Below are 15,526 nucleotides of genomic sequence, written 5' to 3' on the forward strand. Positions count from 1 at the left end.
AAAATTTACAAACACATCAAAATTGAACAACACTCCCCTGAGTGACCGATGGCTCATTGAAGAAACTAAAACATCAATGCCTGACTGCATCGGTGTTGCTGCGAATACAGTGCTGTCAAATTTTCTTTTAAAGATTTGTCCAGAAAATTGTTGAAGATTATATTCTGCTATAATTGTAATGAATTGTGGCTATTTTAAAATTTAATCTTTATGAATGAAGTTGAACATCTTTTGATTATTTATTATTATTATTTATTTATGCCCATTGCCTATATTCATGGTGAACTATGGCCTTTTAATTATTTATTTCTGAAGCTCTTTATATAGTAGAGTATTAAGCCTTTAATTATAATATAAATTAAATATATTATCTCAAAAATAAAAAGTAAATATTAACAAAAATTCTGGAAACAATGAACATGAAAATAAAATATATCCAAATCTGTGGGAGACAGCAAAAACAGGACTAAAAGGGACATTTATAGCAATAAATGCACACATAGAGAAAACAGAAATATTTCAAATAAACAATGTAATGAAGCACCTCAAGAACTTAGAAAGAGCAGTAACAGGGCTGGCACTGGTGCAGATGGCTAAGTCACCAACTGTGGCGCTGGCATCCCATGTGGGCTCCGAGTCCCAGCTGCTCCACTTCCGAGCCAGCTCCCTGCTAATGTACCTGGGAGGCCAGTGAAGGATGGCCCAAGTTCTTCAGCCACTGCCACTCATGTGGGAGACCCGGATGGAGTTCCAGGCTCCTGGTTTCAGCCTGGCCCAATCCCAGCCATTGCAGCCATCTGGGGAGTGAACCAGAAGGTGGAAAATCTCTCTCTGTCTCTCTCCCCCTGTCTCTGAACTCTCCTTTCAACTAAATAAAATAAATCTTAAAAAGCAATAATAAACAAAAATCCAAATTAGCAAGACACAAGAAATACTAATAATCAAAGCAGAAATAAAGTTTACTACAAAAGAAGAAAATTTTTTTAAAAGATAAAGTAAACAAATCTATAGCCATCAGACTAACAAAGAAAAAAAGCTCAAATAAACAAAATTAGAGATGAGAAAGGAGATATTATAGCTGATAATAAAGAAATACAAATAATCACAAGAAACTATCATGAATAACTATACACTAAACAAATGGAAAACTATGAAGAAATTGAGAAGTTTCTGGACACACACTACTCACCAAGAGTAAAACATTGCTAATAAGCACTGAGCCTGAAGCAGAAGCTAAGTCTCCCAACAAAGAAAAGCTCAGAATCTGATGGTTCCATAGCTGACTTCTACAAAGCATTTAAATACGTAACCCCAACACGTCTCAAAATATTTCAAAAACTTGAAAATGATGGAACTCTGATGAACTCTTTACTCTGACACTAAAATTAAACAAAGGCAAAACAATAATAAAAGAAAACTACATCTCTGATGAAAACAGATGTAAATTTTTTGAACAAAATATTAGCAAACTGACTCCAACTGCACATCAAAAAGATTATATACCATGATCATGTGGGAGTTATTCCAGGGATGCAAGGATGGTTCAACATTCACAAATTGCTAAGTGGAACAGATCAACCAAATGAAGAATAATACCATGACTGTCTGTATAGATGCACGGAAACCACTAGATAAGATTCAGTATCTTATCATTAAAAAAAAAAAAAAACCTTCAACGATTAGGACTAGAAGGACTAAATCTTAAAATAATAAAGGCTACTTATGAAAATCCCACAACTGTGCTGGATGGGGAAAAGCTGGAAGTGTTTTCCCTAAGGTCTGGAATACAACAGAAGGTCCACTTCCACCATTCTTATACAATATAGCAGTGGTCTTCTTAGCAAGAACAATTAGGGAAAATAAAAAGAAAAACAACTAAATTGCAAAGGATGAAGTAAAAATATCCAGGCTTGCAGATCATGTGGAAAAAAAATTCCATGAAAAAACTGTTAGAACTGATGAACCAACTCAGAAAAGCTGACAACACAAAATCAATACACAGAAGCCCATAGTTTCATACACCAGTAAAAATCTTGCTGAAAGGAAAATCAGGAAAGCAATTCTACTCACAAGAGCTACAAGAATATTTAAGAATAAACTTAACAGGCCGGCACTGCGGCTCACTAGGCTAATCCTCTGCCTTGCGGCGCCGGCACACCGGGTTCTAGTCCCAGTCGGGGCACCAGATTCTGTCCCGGTTGCCCCTCTTCCAGGCCAGCTCTCTGCTGTGGCCTGGGAGTGCTGTGGAGGATGGCCCAAGTGCTTGGGTCCTGCACCCGCATGGGAGACCAGGATAAGGCCCTGGCTCCTGCCATCGGATCAGCGCGGTGCCCCGCGGTGGCCATTGGAGGGTGAACCAATGGCAAAGGAAGACCTTTCTCTCTGTCTCTGTCTCTCACTGTCCACTCTGCCTGTCAAAAAAAAAAAAAAAAAAAAAAAAAAGAAGAAGAAGAAGAAGAAGAAGAAACTTAACAAAAGCAAGATATCTCAGGAATAAAAATTACAAAATACTGATGAAAGAAACATGGAGGACAATAAAAAAGAAAAAATACTTGACGTTTATGGGCTGGAAGAATAGTACTAAAATTTCCATACTACCAAAATGAATCTTCAGTCAATGCAATCCCCATGAAAGTACCAATGGCACTCTTTACAGAAACAGAAAAAATAATCCAAAAGTTCATATAGAATTACAAAAGATCAGAAAAGCCAAAGTAATCTTTAGCAAATATAGAATAATAATAAGTATAATAAAGCTAGTAGTATCACAGCACTTAACATCAAAGCATACTGTAATATATTTAATAAAATAGCAAGACACTGAATAAAATCTAATACAGAAATCAATGGAGAATAGAGAACCCAGTAATGAAGCAACACAAATATGGCCAACTGATTTTTAGATTAAGATGCTATGGACAGACACTGGAGAAAGGACAGTCGCTTTAATAAATAATGCAGGCAAAACTGGATGCACATATGTTGAGAATGAAATTAGATTTCATGTTTCACACACCACAAACACAAAAAAAGAAAAACAACTCAACACGGATCAAAGAACTAAATGTTAGACCCGGGACTATGAATTTGCTAGAAGAAAACATAGGAGAAGAACTTTAAAACATTTGGATAAGCAAAGATTTTTTGGATAAGACCCCAAAAGCACAAGCAAAAAAATAAAAAAGTAGACAAGTGAGATTGTATCAAAAAGCTTCTGGACAGCAAAGAAAATACTTATCCATCGAAGAGATAAATACCAACAGTAGAACATATTTGCAAGTTATTTACCTGACAAAAGATTAATATCTAAAATACATAAGAAACTCAAAAAGAAACTTAACAGGAACAAAATAACCCAGTTAATAAAGAAGCAAAGGACCACAAAACAACTCAGTTAATAAACACGCAAAGGACCACTAGCCACTAGAGAAATGCAAATCAAAACCACAATGAGATTTCACCTCATCCCAGTTAGAAAGGCTGTTATCAGAGAGACAAAAAGTAACAAATGCTGGTGAGGAGGTGGAGAAACTAGAACTCTTACATACTGTTTGCTGGGTGGGAATGTAAATAAGTGCTGTCACTGTGGAAAACCACATGAAGATTCCTAAAAAAAACCCAACCAATAAACTAGAAATAGAACTGCTACATGATCCAGCCATCCCACTACTGGGTATAGATCCACAAGACATGAAGCCATTCTATCATAGAGACACCTGCTCTACCATGTTTATTGCAGCACTGTGCACAAGAGCCGAAATGCAGAATCAACCAAGGTGTCCAACAACAGACGCTAGTATAGGTGCAGGCACTGGGCAGAGAGGTAGATCACCTCTTAGGACACCCACATTCCATCCCAGAGTGCCTGCTGTCAGCCCTGGGTCCTCGACCTCCCTTCCAGCTTCCTGCTAACGCACACAATACGATGCAGCAGGTGGTGGCTCCAGTACATGGGTTCCTGCCACCCACTAGCCAAATCAGTGTGGAGTTCTGGGTCTAGTCCTGGTTCTTGTAGGCACCCAAGGGAGTGAATCAGCTTATGGAAGATCTCTCTCTCTCTCTCTCTTTCTCCCCTCCTTTCTTCTCCCACCCTTTCAAACAAAATGAAAATAAATCAGTTAAAAACAGATGAATATATTTTAAAAATGCGGTATATATTATATATATACACACACAGTGCATTATTATTCAGCTGTAAAATAATGAAAACCTGTCATTTTACCCCAAACGGATGGAACCAGAGGACATGATATTACAAGAAGGAAGCCAGCCACAGAAAGACAAACGCTGCTGTTCTCCCTCAGGTGTGGAAGCTTAGAAAACGCAACGTGAACACAGAATACTAATTACTAGAGACGGGGAGGCGTGGAGGAAGAAGGATTGGGAAACTGGTACCAGATCAGTCAGGCAGAGGGAGCAAGCGCCTAGAGCCACATGGCACAGCAGGCTGACTGTAGTTCACATCAACCTGCTCCGTATTTTCTTAGCAAATTTGAGAGGAGTTCCAGGTTCCTGTCATGAACTAATACAAAGGTGAGGAAATGCCATTTACCTTGATTTGATCAGTACACATTGTACTGAAATGTCACACTGCACTCAAACATACACAGTATTATTTGTAATTCAAAATATTTCAATAAGCAAATGTTTCAAAAGCAAGTTGTGAACAACAGCAACAGCACGCAGAAACAATGCAATGAAGGGGCTGGCATAGTGGCACAGAGAGACCGCTTGCCATATGGGCTGTTTCACTTTTTAAAAATTTTTTTTATTTTTTTATTTTACAGGTAGAGTTACAGAAACAGAGAGAGAGGTCTTCCATCTGCTGGTTCACTCCCCAAATGGCTACAACAGTAGGAGCTGGGCTGATCCAAAGCTAGGATCCAGGAGCTTCTTCCAGGTCTCCCATGTGGGTGCAGGGGCCCAAGGACTTGGGCCATCTTCCACTGTTTTCCTAGGCCACAGCAGAGAGCTGAATCAGAAGAGGAGCAACCGGGACTAGAACCAGGGCCCATATGGGATGTTGGCACTGCAGGCAGAGGATCAACCTACTGCACCAGCGCCCTGAGCCCACATGCTCCATTTCTGACCCAGCTCCCTCCCTGACAATGGCATGGGAAAGCAGTGGAAAATGGCCTAGTGTTTGGGTCCCTACTACCCACCCAGGAGACCAGGAAGAAGCTCCTGGCTCCTAGCTCCAGCTGGGCTGGCCCCGGCCTTTGTGTCCAGCTAGGGAGTGAACCAGTAGATGGGAGAGTACGCTCACTCGCTCTTTGGCTCGCTCGCTCGCTTTATCTCTCCCCTCATGACTCTTTCAAATAAATAAATAAACTGGGAAAAAAGAAACCAAAGAAGGAAAGGCAGGAAAACAAACAGGGCGAGGGAGCATCTGGCCCTGGACCGCTCAGGCTCCTGCCTCCCACAGGAGCACTCCCTCTGCAGTGTCCAGCCTGCAGCCTGGTGTGCCCAGAGCCCATCACAGCGCCAGCTTCATTTTTACTAAATAAACGGTGGATGGAAACGTGGCTGCTCAGAGGTAGGTACGGAAACGTGAGTCCAGGCACATCTGGGATGCCTGTGAAGGATGCCGCTCTTTGACCCTGAGTGAGTCCAATCAGGACCACACCATAGAGAGCACATGCGATTAGCAGAGGACAGTCTTCTGCTCAGGGTATCTCTGCAGGCTGTGGTTTAACTGTGCCTTCACTGGACTTCAGAGAGTCTGCTGGGGCAGAACACCTCTCAGCGTGCTCACAGCTCTGCTGCTTCCACCTCCCTGTAGGCTGGGGCAGCCACAGGTCTCAGACTGGGAGGTGAGGAGGGAAGAACCTTGTTTTCACGCAATCTCGGCCCAGGTTGCAAAAAGGGCTGTGGCTGCCTCCTGGAGCCATGGCCCAGCCTGCGCAGGGGTCTGCTGCGCTGAAACAGTGATCCTTAAAGGAGAGGGAAGAACGAGATACCTAAAGGTACAAATGAGACAGACTCATTCTGGAGCAGCGAGCTGCACACCTGGCAGAAGTCCTCAGATGCAGAGAGACATGACATCAGTGCACCTTTTAGTAGGGTGCATTGTCTGTACACCTGAATTGCTTAAAAAAAAAAAAGAATCGGCAATGCTAACTCCAAAAGAGCACTGTCTTTCAATTTCGGTGGCCAGTGCACATGCAGTCACAGCAGAGGAGGTGAGCTACAGAAATCGACCAACAATAAGTGCCTGATTTGGGAGAGGCATTAAATTGACTAAAAGAGCCAAGGAATGTTCTCGATAGATAATGCATAATCAGTCGAAGCTGTCAGTAAGTCCACAATTGAAGTCTGATCAAAGATGCATTTGGAAAAGGACACTCTCTGGATGTTTGTAAAGGAAGCCCTTTGCAAGTTTTAAACTTAGAAAGCCGCATTTCATTACTCATTGCTCAGTTAAGGACCTGGCATTACCTGTTCACCTCCTTCACCTCTGACTCCCTCAGTGCAGACCAACCAGAAGAATTCTGAATGTAATGGTAAATCTAAACGCTTTCTTCACCTTATCCATGCTGTGATATATTCTTAGGAAATTTGGAGAGTATGTATTTGTATTCATTTCTATTCGAGTCACTTGTATATTATCAATTAATGGCTTACCATTCTATGTTCCACAACGTGGGTTTTAGATATGTTTCTCAAGGGGATTGGGAATATTTTGTATGTTAACCACGCAGAATAAAAAGTATTATGCATTGCAAAAACAAAAAGAATCTGTCATGTTTTTTAGAACAGAGACACAGATTTCCCATGGCTGTTAGTTATCCTACAGAATAAGCTGTTCTGTGTGCATGTATTCACTGATGTCTAAAAAGGCTTTGTACTCCGGTTTGTTATGTGGAGATTGTTACACTTGAGAACATTGTTACTATATTTCCACAAGGAAATCTCAGGTATTTTTGTTAGGTACTGTGGCATCTTTATCATAGAATTTATTAGTAAACTCTGAAAGCAATACTTGTGTAACGCTTAAGTCACTTTTCTAGAAGAAAATCTCCCTTCATGAAAACCTCCTTTCACTTACTTTTTCAGTCACTATGTTTGAATTTAGGTAGGCAGAAAAAAAAAGCCTTAATTTTTTTTTTTTTTGTAAAATCAAAGAGCTGTCTGCAACAGAGCCTTCTAGCACTATAAATAACACATTCTGGTGACATATTCCAGGTCATCACACCAACTGCAATTTCTAGACAGTGTAGACCATTATTTACACGTCTTACACGTGGACTTTTGATGGATTAATTCCTATAATCCATCATTTCTCTGTTCTCTCCACCTACATCATGTGTCATGCTTAACCTTGATTGCCAAACCTGCGCTATGAAATCTGAGAAAACTTGCACTTTTGTGGCCATCTGCCCTCTCTCGCAATTGTGTGTACCCACATCAACCTCTTCTATACACTCTAGTCTCTTTGAACAAAATGTGGCATTTTTACTCTGACAACCTTGCATATCTACAAGCTCTTCACAGGTATTTCCTGACCAAGACAGCGAATCCCAAGCTTACAGAGCGGTCATAGCAAGTTTCAGCGGGAGAGAGCGCGATCCTCTGTTTTGGAGAAGAGTAAGCATAAGCGAATGCATTGTACAACCAAGGGTGCAATGGAAGAGTTCATCCTGTGACCCTCTTTGTGGAGGTCAAGGTTGTCTGTTCCACTTTCAGGGAAATGGATTCTGTGAAAAACCTCACATCTCCACCAGAAACAGACGTTCTTAAGGAAGACGGGGACTCAAACTACCTGGAGCCACAGGGAACTTTTGATCTCACCCCCTAGCTTTGGCTGAGCTCTCCAGCCAGGGTGGCTCCTGGGAGCAGAGCCCCTGGGTATCCACAGCGCTGTCTCCCTTGCTTTGCCCCTGTCCCTGTCCTCCCTGACCCGGCACCCACCTTGGGCAGTAGCTCCAGCTGCTGTGCACAGAGGAAAAAGGGAGTTTCCCTTCCTATGTCTCTTGCAAAGGGACAAGGACACCTTTCTTAGGAACCCCAGCAGCTCCGCTCTCATGGGTCCAAGGCAAGAACTCGTCCACGTGATGGAGAATCACTGTGCTAAACAAAGTGCCTGGCGGATCACAACACGTAACCGAGCTCAGGAGTCAGGGCCCACGGCTGTGTGACCGCAGGGGCTCTGTCTCAGCTCTACTCCTGTGGGCCACACAGGAGGGGCCCCGCTGGGCTGCGCCACTCCTGTCCTAATCTGTCCTTCTGTGGTCAGGGTGGGTTTTCAGGAAACGAGGGATAGCCAGGGCTTTGAGGGCTGCACAGCCCTTCCTCCGTCCCACCTGCAGCCAAGGTGTGAGCAGCTCCTGCCAGGCAAGCAGCCTGCACTTCTGGTGGCTTCTTGTGCTGCGAATCTCCTCTAAGCTCTGTGAGACTGGGCACAGCCTCCCCTATGGGGAGTTAGGGCGTCAGGCACTTCTAGAAGCTTCTGCAGGCTTCCCCGTCTGCCAGGAGGGCATCAGCCTTGCAGTCCACAGCAGTGGCTTCATAACCAACCCAACAGGGCTCTCCTCACTTTCCCGCGGAGACAGAGTCATCTTAAAACTCTCTCCCTGTCACTCTGCCTTTTAATAAACAGATCATCTTAAACAATCCTGTATGTTTCCAATGGGCTAAGAATCAACCATTTGACTTAATTACACCTGATTTGAGAAAACTGACTTTTAGGGTGATAAAATGGTATTTTTGTACTTAATAGATACAATTAGTTGTATCCAAACCAGTAAGAGAAACTTGCAGCCATTCCCACAAACAGCACCGACAGCAGCCCAGACGAGAGTCTATGTCAGTGAGGTAAGGGCAGCAAATACACATTTGGAAATAGATCTCAACCCAGACCAAAACAGCGATCCTTTAACCAACACAGAGAATTTAATGAGGACTGGGTTTACACTGCACAAACAACGAAGCAAACAAAAGTAAGTAAACAAACCGAAAACTTTCTCTGCGTCTCCCCATAAATTAGCCCACCCTCTGAGGACATGTCTCCCAGTGGATTTCAAAATGAAGACGTACTAGGCAGGAACACAAAGGGACTTAACAACTGCAAGACAAGCCAGCAGACAAGCAACTTGTTCAAAGAAAACCTTGTCTCTCCCACGTGACTTTCCCCTCTATTTGATGACAATAGGAAGTGTCTCTGTCCCTTTTATTTTAATTTTCTTTTTTATTTGACAGGTAGAGTTATAGACAGTGAGAGAGAGACAGTGAGAAAGGTCTTCCCTCCATTGGTTCACTCCCCAAATGGCCACCATGGCCGGTGCTGCGCCGATCCGAAGCCAGGAGCCAGGTGCTTCTTCCTCATCTCCCATGCAAGTGCAGGGGCCCAAGGACTAAGCAGAGAGCTGGCCTTGTTCATTTTAAAGAAAAACCAGAGACCACTGCAAGGAAGCTGTTATTCTCTTAGTGCTAACAAATTAGATGAGGTATTACGGATCATTTCAGTAATCTAGTAGACGGCAAATGGATCTTCTAAAACTAGAGGAGTAAATAGTCCAAAGAGCATTCAACTATTGCTCACTCGCGACAGGCAACACTGGGAATTAACAGACACTAGCGTCCCAGAAATCAACATTCTATCAAAGTCTTTGGAGTTATAATCTGCATGTTTTGAAAACATTTTTGAAAATGCCTTGTAAAGATACGCTTTTACTTCATTGGATTATTCACACTTAGGGAAACCACACTGTCAGAAGCTGAGATGACATTATTTATTGAAATCAAAGTATAAAAATTGTCTATAGTGTGCTTTAAAAGATCACTCAATTAAGAAGACTATAATTACTTGCTATTTCTGAAGATCCAAGAAAGATATAGATCAGTTATTGGAAAATACTGAACATTGGTTCTGAACTGGAATTCCAAATCAGAATGGTAGGATTAAGCATAGAAAGTCACATGCAGCTCACACTTTAAAAAAAAATGAACTTAAAATAATCTTCATCATCTTACTGAAGTCCTTGAAAACTGAGCTAACCCAGGTATTACAGGCTGCAGGCAAGTTCAGCTGAGACTAAAACAATACAAAATGTTCCCTTTGGGCCTTTAAGCGGATCTAGTTTGGAGTGTGTGGGACACTATCTCTTGTCTGTGAATCTTACTGCATTTTCTGAAAGGGCCACAGGACCCTGGGTTTACCCAGGACCTCGGGGTAGCAAGACTTGGATCGGGGTCTTGCCCTTCTATCTGCAGGATTTCAGGTGCCAAACTAGTTTTTCTATGGGTCTTGGTTTTCCCTCGTGGAAAATCAGCAATAGGTGAGATGACATTGCCCAAAGCATTTTGCAAACCCTAAAGTGCTACATAAAACAAGGTGTTTTATGATATTGCCAATAGCTTTTGTATGTCACAACCTATTTCAACTGCAAATTGCCAGGTTTCACTTGCTCTTAAATTTATCCATAGAACCGTTATTGGACACAAACAAATTTCAGGGTGTTGTATCAACTCTGATTAACCTCCACAGAGCCCCTCTGGATAGCATGTATTGACTGCAATGTCTTTTCTTTTTAACCCCACTGGGCCTTCTGTGGTCTGCTCCTTTTGTATCTAGGCAATAAATATCTACCATATGCTCCCCGTTGGTATCTTAAATCATAGCTTTTGGTCAACTGTGTTACACTTTGTGTGATATTTCAGTAAGAAATATAGAGCTGGCAATGCTAAGTCTGTTTCTCTTTTTAAATTATTTCTGCCATAACTGACACCATCTTTAGCTTTGTTCTGTTACACATTTGCTAAACCTGTGAGGGAATTCTGAGTTACATTAAAGAAGCGGTCCTACTTACACAACACAGTGATACATAGCTTTCTTCCGTTCATACATTGTAACGTTCAACCTAAACAGAAAATTAAGATTTGTGCTTTGAGTTTGTTTTCAAGTAATTTTCTTGCTCAAGATAATCTCCTAATGGTATTCTCATGGCTGCTGGAAAGAAAAAGCTCATACTGTTATGAAAGCCAAGGGTGCTAATGGACAAGAGAAGTGCTACAGGAAGACACAAAACTCATTCTTTTAACGATTACACTGGGTACTAAACGGGGAGGAAGGAATGTCAGGCACATTTTCTCTCCAAATATATATGCCAATGGAGCTGTGCCATTACATTTTACTTGTGCCCAGTTCTCAAATTCTGGTCCAGTTCCCCACTAGCAACTCAATACTGGACAGGTTCATTAATCTTCCTCAAGTTGAGTTTTACCATCTTCAAGTAGAAGTAACAATGAAAACTGCCTTGTAGGGATGTGTGGAGAATGAACCTGAAACATTTTAATGACTTTCAGTAGAGTGCATGGCACATAGTAGGTCCCCAATAAAGGTTAATTGTTTTATTTTGTAACACAGAACTTCAGGAGGTCCTAACAAGCCTAAATAATAAGTCCAGTTTGTATAGCTCTAATTTAATATATGCAATCATAATTTAGTTTTAGGTTTTAATTTGACAATACATTTTATGTTAGGATTTGTAAGATGTGATTTAACAAATACCATTGTGATTACTGGTTATTCTCAAAATAAGTTAAAAATGAAACCAATATTGAAAGATAATTAATATAAACACATTCTATTAATATATGTCAATATAACAGAAAAAAATTGTTACCATGCTATCATTATATCAACATGTATATTACTATAATTACTACACTTATTAATATAAATGTAACAATATATGGTTAACATGCAATTGATTCATTTGACTTAATGAGGTATATTAATACAAAATAATATCTATACATTAATAAAAATATTAATGTAAAGAAATTTAAAATGTAATAAAATATGTAGCTTGTACTTGTTGTTATTGTATTTAAGGGTAGAACTTTTATTTTTCTTAAAATCACTGCTGCTAATAATGATGGTAATAATTTCTACTTTATGAACACTCAGATTTGACACTGGGCCAGGATAGAGCATGATGCATGGGTTTCAATTTCTTTCACAATAAAATATTTTTCAATTCCATTTCCCAAAAACTTTCTGAAGCACTCCCATATATGGACATCATGTATTATATTGGTATTTTTTTTTAATTAATTTGACAGGTAGAGTTATAGACAGTAAGAGAGAGAGACAGAGAGAAAGGTCTTCCTTCTGTTGGCTCACCCCCCAAATGGCGCTGTGCCGATCCGAAGCCAGGAACCAGGTGCTTCTTCCTGGTCTCCCATACGGGAGCAGGTTCCAAGCACTCGGGCCATCCTCCACTGCCTTCCCGGGCCACAGCATAGAGCTGGACTGGAAGAGGAGCAACCGGGACTAGAACCTGGTGCCCATACAGAATGCCAGCATAGGATTAACCAAGTGAGCCACGGCGCCAGACCCTATATATGGTCTTTCAAATGGCTTTGTCAGTCAGGTGCTAGTGACCGTATGTCACTTGAAGACACCCACTGGAGGGGTGGAACAGCACCTCAGGTTTCCTGGTGGCTTGGAGGCACAGCCAGGAGATGGGAGGGGGCTGCTGTTCCTGTGCACCTGTCCCGCAGGGCCGCAGGCGTGCAGGGAACACTGGCAGACTTGGGGTGGAGCGAGCCCGGAGGACCCCAGGGGCTGCTGTGATTGTACATGCCCTTGGTTGGAATGCGGAGTCCATGTCTGGTTTTTGAGCACGGTGATGGATCTCCTCCCAGGCTCATCAGGGCCTCTGCCCTCAGGGCGCAGTATTTGCTAACATGGTCCTCAGGCAGCTGGACTCTCATGGCCTAGTGACGGAATCACCAGTTTCAGGGCCCAGCCCTGTGCTTTGTGGAGGAAGAGACAGAAGCCCAGGAGGCAATAAGCAGCTCTCAACCTCACACAATGAAAAGGCAGCACAGGCCTGCGTCCTTCTGGGTCTGTCAATCATGCCCACAAACTAAGCCAAGGCTGCAGGCTCCCATGCCTTCGAGGTTTGGAATTTTACACTCAGGGTCTCCCGGAGAGAAGTGGCAACTCATGCCAAGCGGCCGCCACTGTTTGCCCTGAACCACAAGAGGCCTGGTGACTACCAAAGACAAGGAGATGCCTGGAAATCTTCTTGGTGAGAATTCAGCTTCAAATAGTGGAGACAACAGACGCCTGAGTTTACATCACCTGCTTGTGCTTGAACATGACGTCAGCAACTCTGAAGCTGCTGTCACAATCAGGAAACGCAGGCTCTCATACTTTGCACACACGTAGCGCTTGCTGTGGAAACAGCACTGCCTTCGTAGATTGCAGTTTTGAATAAGCGGGGGCTCAGCAGAGCAGCTGATACCGGGGAATGGCAATTCAATAAAAAAGAGCAGGATAGAAAACTTCAACACGAACCTGTTGCCAGAACCTGGCACATTGGCACCGGGTGGGAGCGACCGTCACCCCCTCCTCTAACGTGAGGCTCACAAACCCACTGCACTACCATCCAGCTGGAGATGGCTCCTGATTCAATGAGTTACCTACACTGGCAGCTTCTATCTTGATAGGAACAAAAACGAAAAACTAAACAGACCTTCTTCATTAACACATAGGCTTTGTAGCCAAAGATCTATGAACTGCAGGTGGACTACAGAGACCAAACACACATGTTGCTTTTGCTCAGTAAGTATCATTTGAAAACAATCTTCTCGGGAACTCAACTGAGAGGACACATTTCCCGAGGAACCCAAAGAAGCCACGTCTGCCCTGCTCTCAGCCACGGCCCTGGACTGGCATGTGCTGGTGCTCCCTCCTGCCTCCCCAGGAGCGGCCACTGAGATGCACGGGAAAAGCCTCGTGGAGAGAGCAGCAGACGCTGGGCTGCTACATGAAGCGCCTGGCTGCCTCTGCGTTGTCAAATCGCCCTTCTGGAAGCAGCCAGCCAGCAGGTTCGGTGGGAAAAACAAAAACACCTAGAAACTGACATTAGCCTCATTGGAGACTAATGATATTTTTCTACACTGGAAAGCTAAGGTGACATTTGGTTCATAAACCATAAAACTGTAATAAATGAAGCAACAAATACACTGACATTTTAGAAAGACTTTCCAGTTTCCAGATGGATTGCAAGCACACACATGCCCACAGATTCCACTAACAACAGAAGAGATACACTACACCCTCACTGTCACGTGGTTTTTCTTTCTATTAAACTGATTTTTGAATATAATTATCGAGGTCAGTGCACAAGAAGGGAGCGAGTTGATGTGAAGTTTTTTCCTGAATTTTTGTGTTGCAAGGAAAGTAAGATGCAAGATAGGCTCAGGTCACCCCCCCCACCAGGGTTCCCAGCAGGTGAGACAAACCTTCGTGTGGGAGCACAGTCCCCAAGCCAGCAGGAACAGGGGATGCAAAGAATGAAGGCAGCCCGTTTGAGTCGGCTTCCGAGAACACGTGAGCGCTCGTAGATTCACCTGTCACATCTTACTAAATAATCTCAAATGTCAGCATTTGAGGACTACAGCATCCTAAACTGCACACCAGGGTTTTTCATCGTCAAGTTCATTTAGTCAGACCAGGGAGGAACCGTAACGGATGTCATTAGTGCTACTCCAGCATCTTTGTCAGCATGAAGAAGAAGAAATCCAATTGCAAAGCCAGTAAGAAAAGTCTCCGTGGGCCCGGTGTGATAACTGACAAACCACCTCCTAGCCCCATTCCTCTCTCTGACCTCCCCAAGGCTATCTGGAGCATGCATCTCTCACATCTCACAAAGGCAGCTCTGCCGCGGCACAGGAACACAGCCCAGCCCTGGGAACTGATGAAAGTGTCGCAGAGACCAGCGGGAAGGAGGCTGAGCTGGGCCTCCTCTGCCAAGCTCGTCCAGCAAACCCCGGCCAGTGCCAGGGCAGGCATGGGAGGCAAGAGCCCGGCAGGGCCAGGTCTCAGCTGTTCGTACAGAGGCAGCGTGAGTGCAGCCGGAGGGCACTGGGACAGAGCTACCCAAGTGGAATTGTATGTGACGGGTAACAGAAATAGGAACTGCTAAGGCCACAGCAAAACAAAGCCGTACATTGTCTGTGTCCCCTCTGAGCTGGTGCTGACCTGCTCTGACTTCAGTGAGTTACCTGACCCTCACAGCGCGACAGCTCCTCCCCAGAGCTCTGCCTTAGTGGGGGCTTGGCCTGGACTTTTTGCTCCCTCATTTTTGCCAAAGCAAACTGAGTGAGCACAATTCGGCTGGCTCAAGTTTGTCAGAGCTCCGGAATGAGAGCTGAAAAACTGCTGGGGCGGTTTAGCTCATGTGAACCCTGCATTCAGAAGGCTTCCGGCGACGTTCCACTTCCAGAATTTCCTCTAGAAAGTCTCGATCATCAGAGCCTGACTCACAGCATCAGTGTGAGCTCGGCGTTCCGTGCCTGGACACGTGTTCACAGAACACCGAGGATGCAGGACCCAGTGTGTGGAGAGCATCCAGTGCCTGGAACTGCCACGATTATAGAACATTAAGTATCTGCAGGGTGTATACTGTGTGCAGAGCGCCTACTGTGTGCACAGCATCACAGGCATGTAGCATACCAAGCCTGCAGAACACCTAGTGTGTGCAAAACATTTAGTGCACATTGAGTCTGG

At 43.5% G+C, this 15,526-nt stretch overlaps 1 protein-coding gene across 3 annotated transcripts in view; it reads right to left on the reverse strand.

Moving 5' to 3' along the window:
- SEMA5A (semaphorin 5A) overlaps positions 1-15,526 on the reverse strand; it is a 473,120-nt gene that overhangs the window by 49,645 nt on the left and 407,949 nt on the right. The gene's annotated exons all lie outside the window — the stretch shown is intronic.

The sequence above is a fragment of the Lepus europaeus genome, chromosome 15, assembly GCF_033115175.1.
Source record: "Lepus europaeus isolate LE1 chromosome 15, mLepTim1.pri, whole genome shotgun sequence".
Classification (NCBI taxonomy): Eukaryota; Metazoa; Chordata; class Mammalia; order Lagomorpha; family Leporidae; genus Lepus; species Lepus europaeus.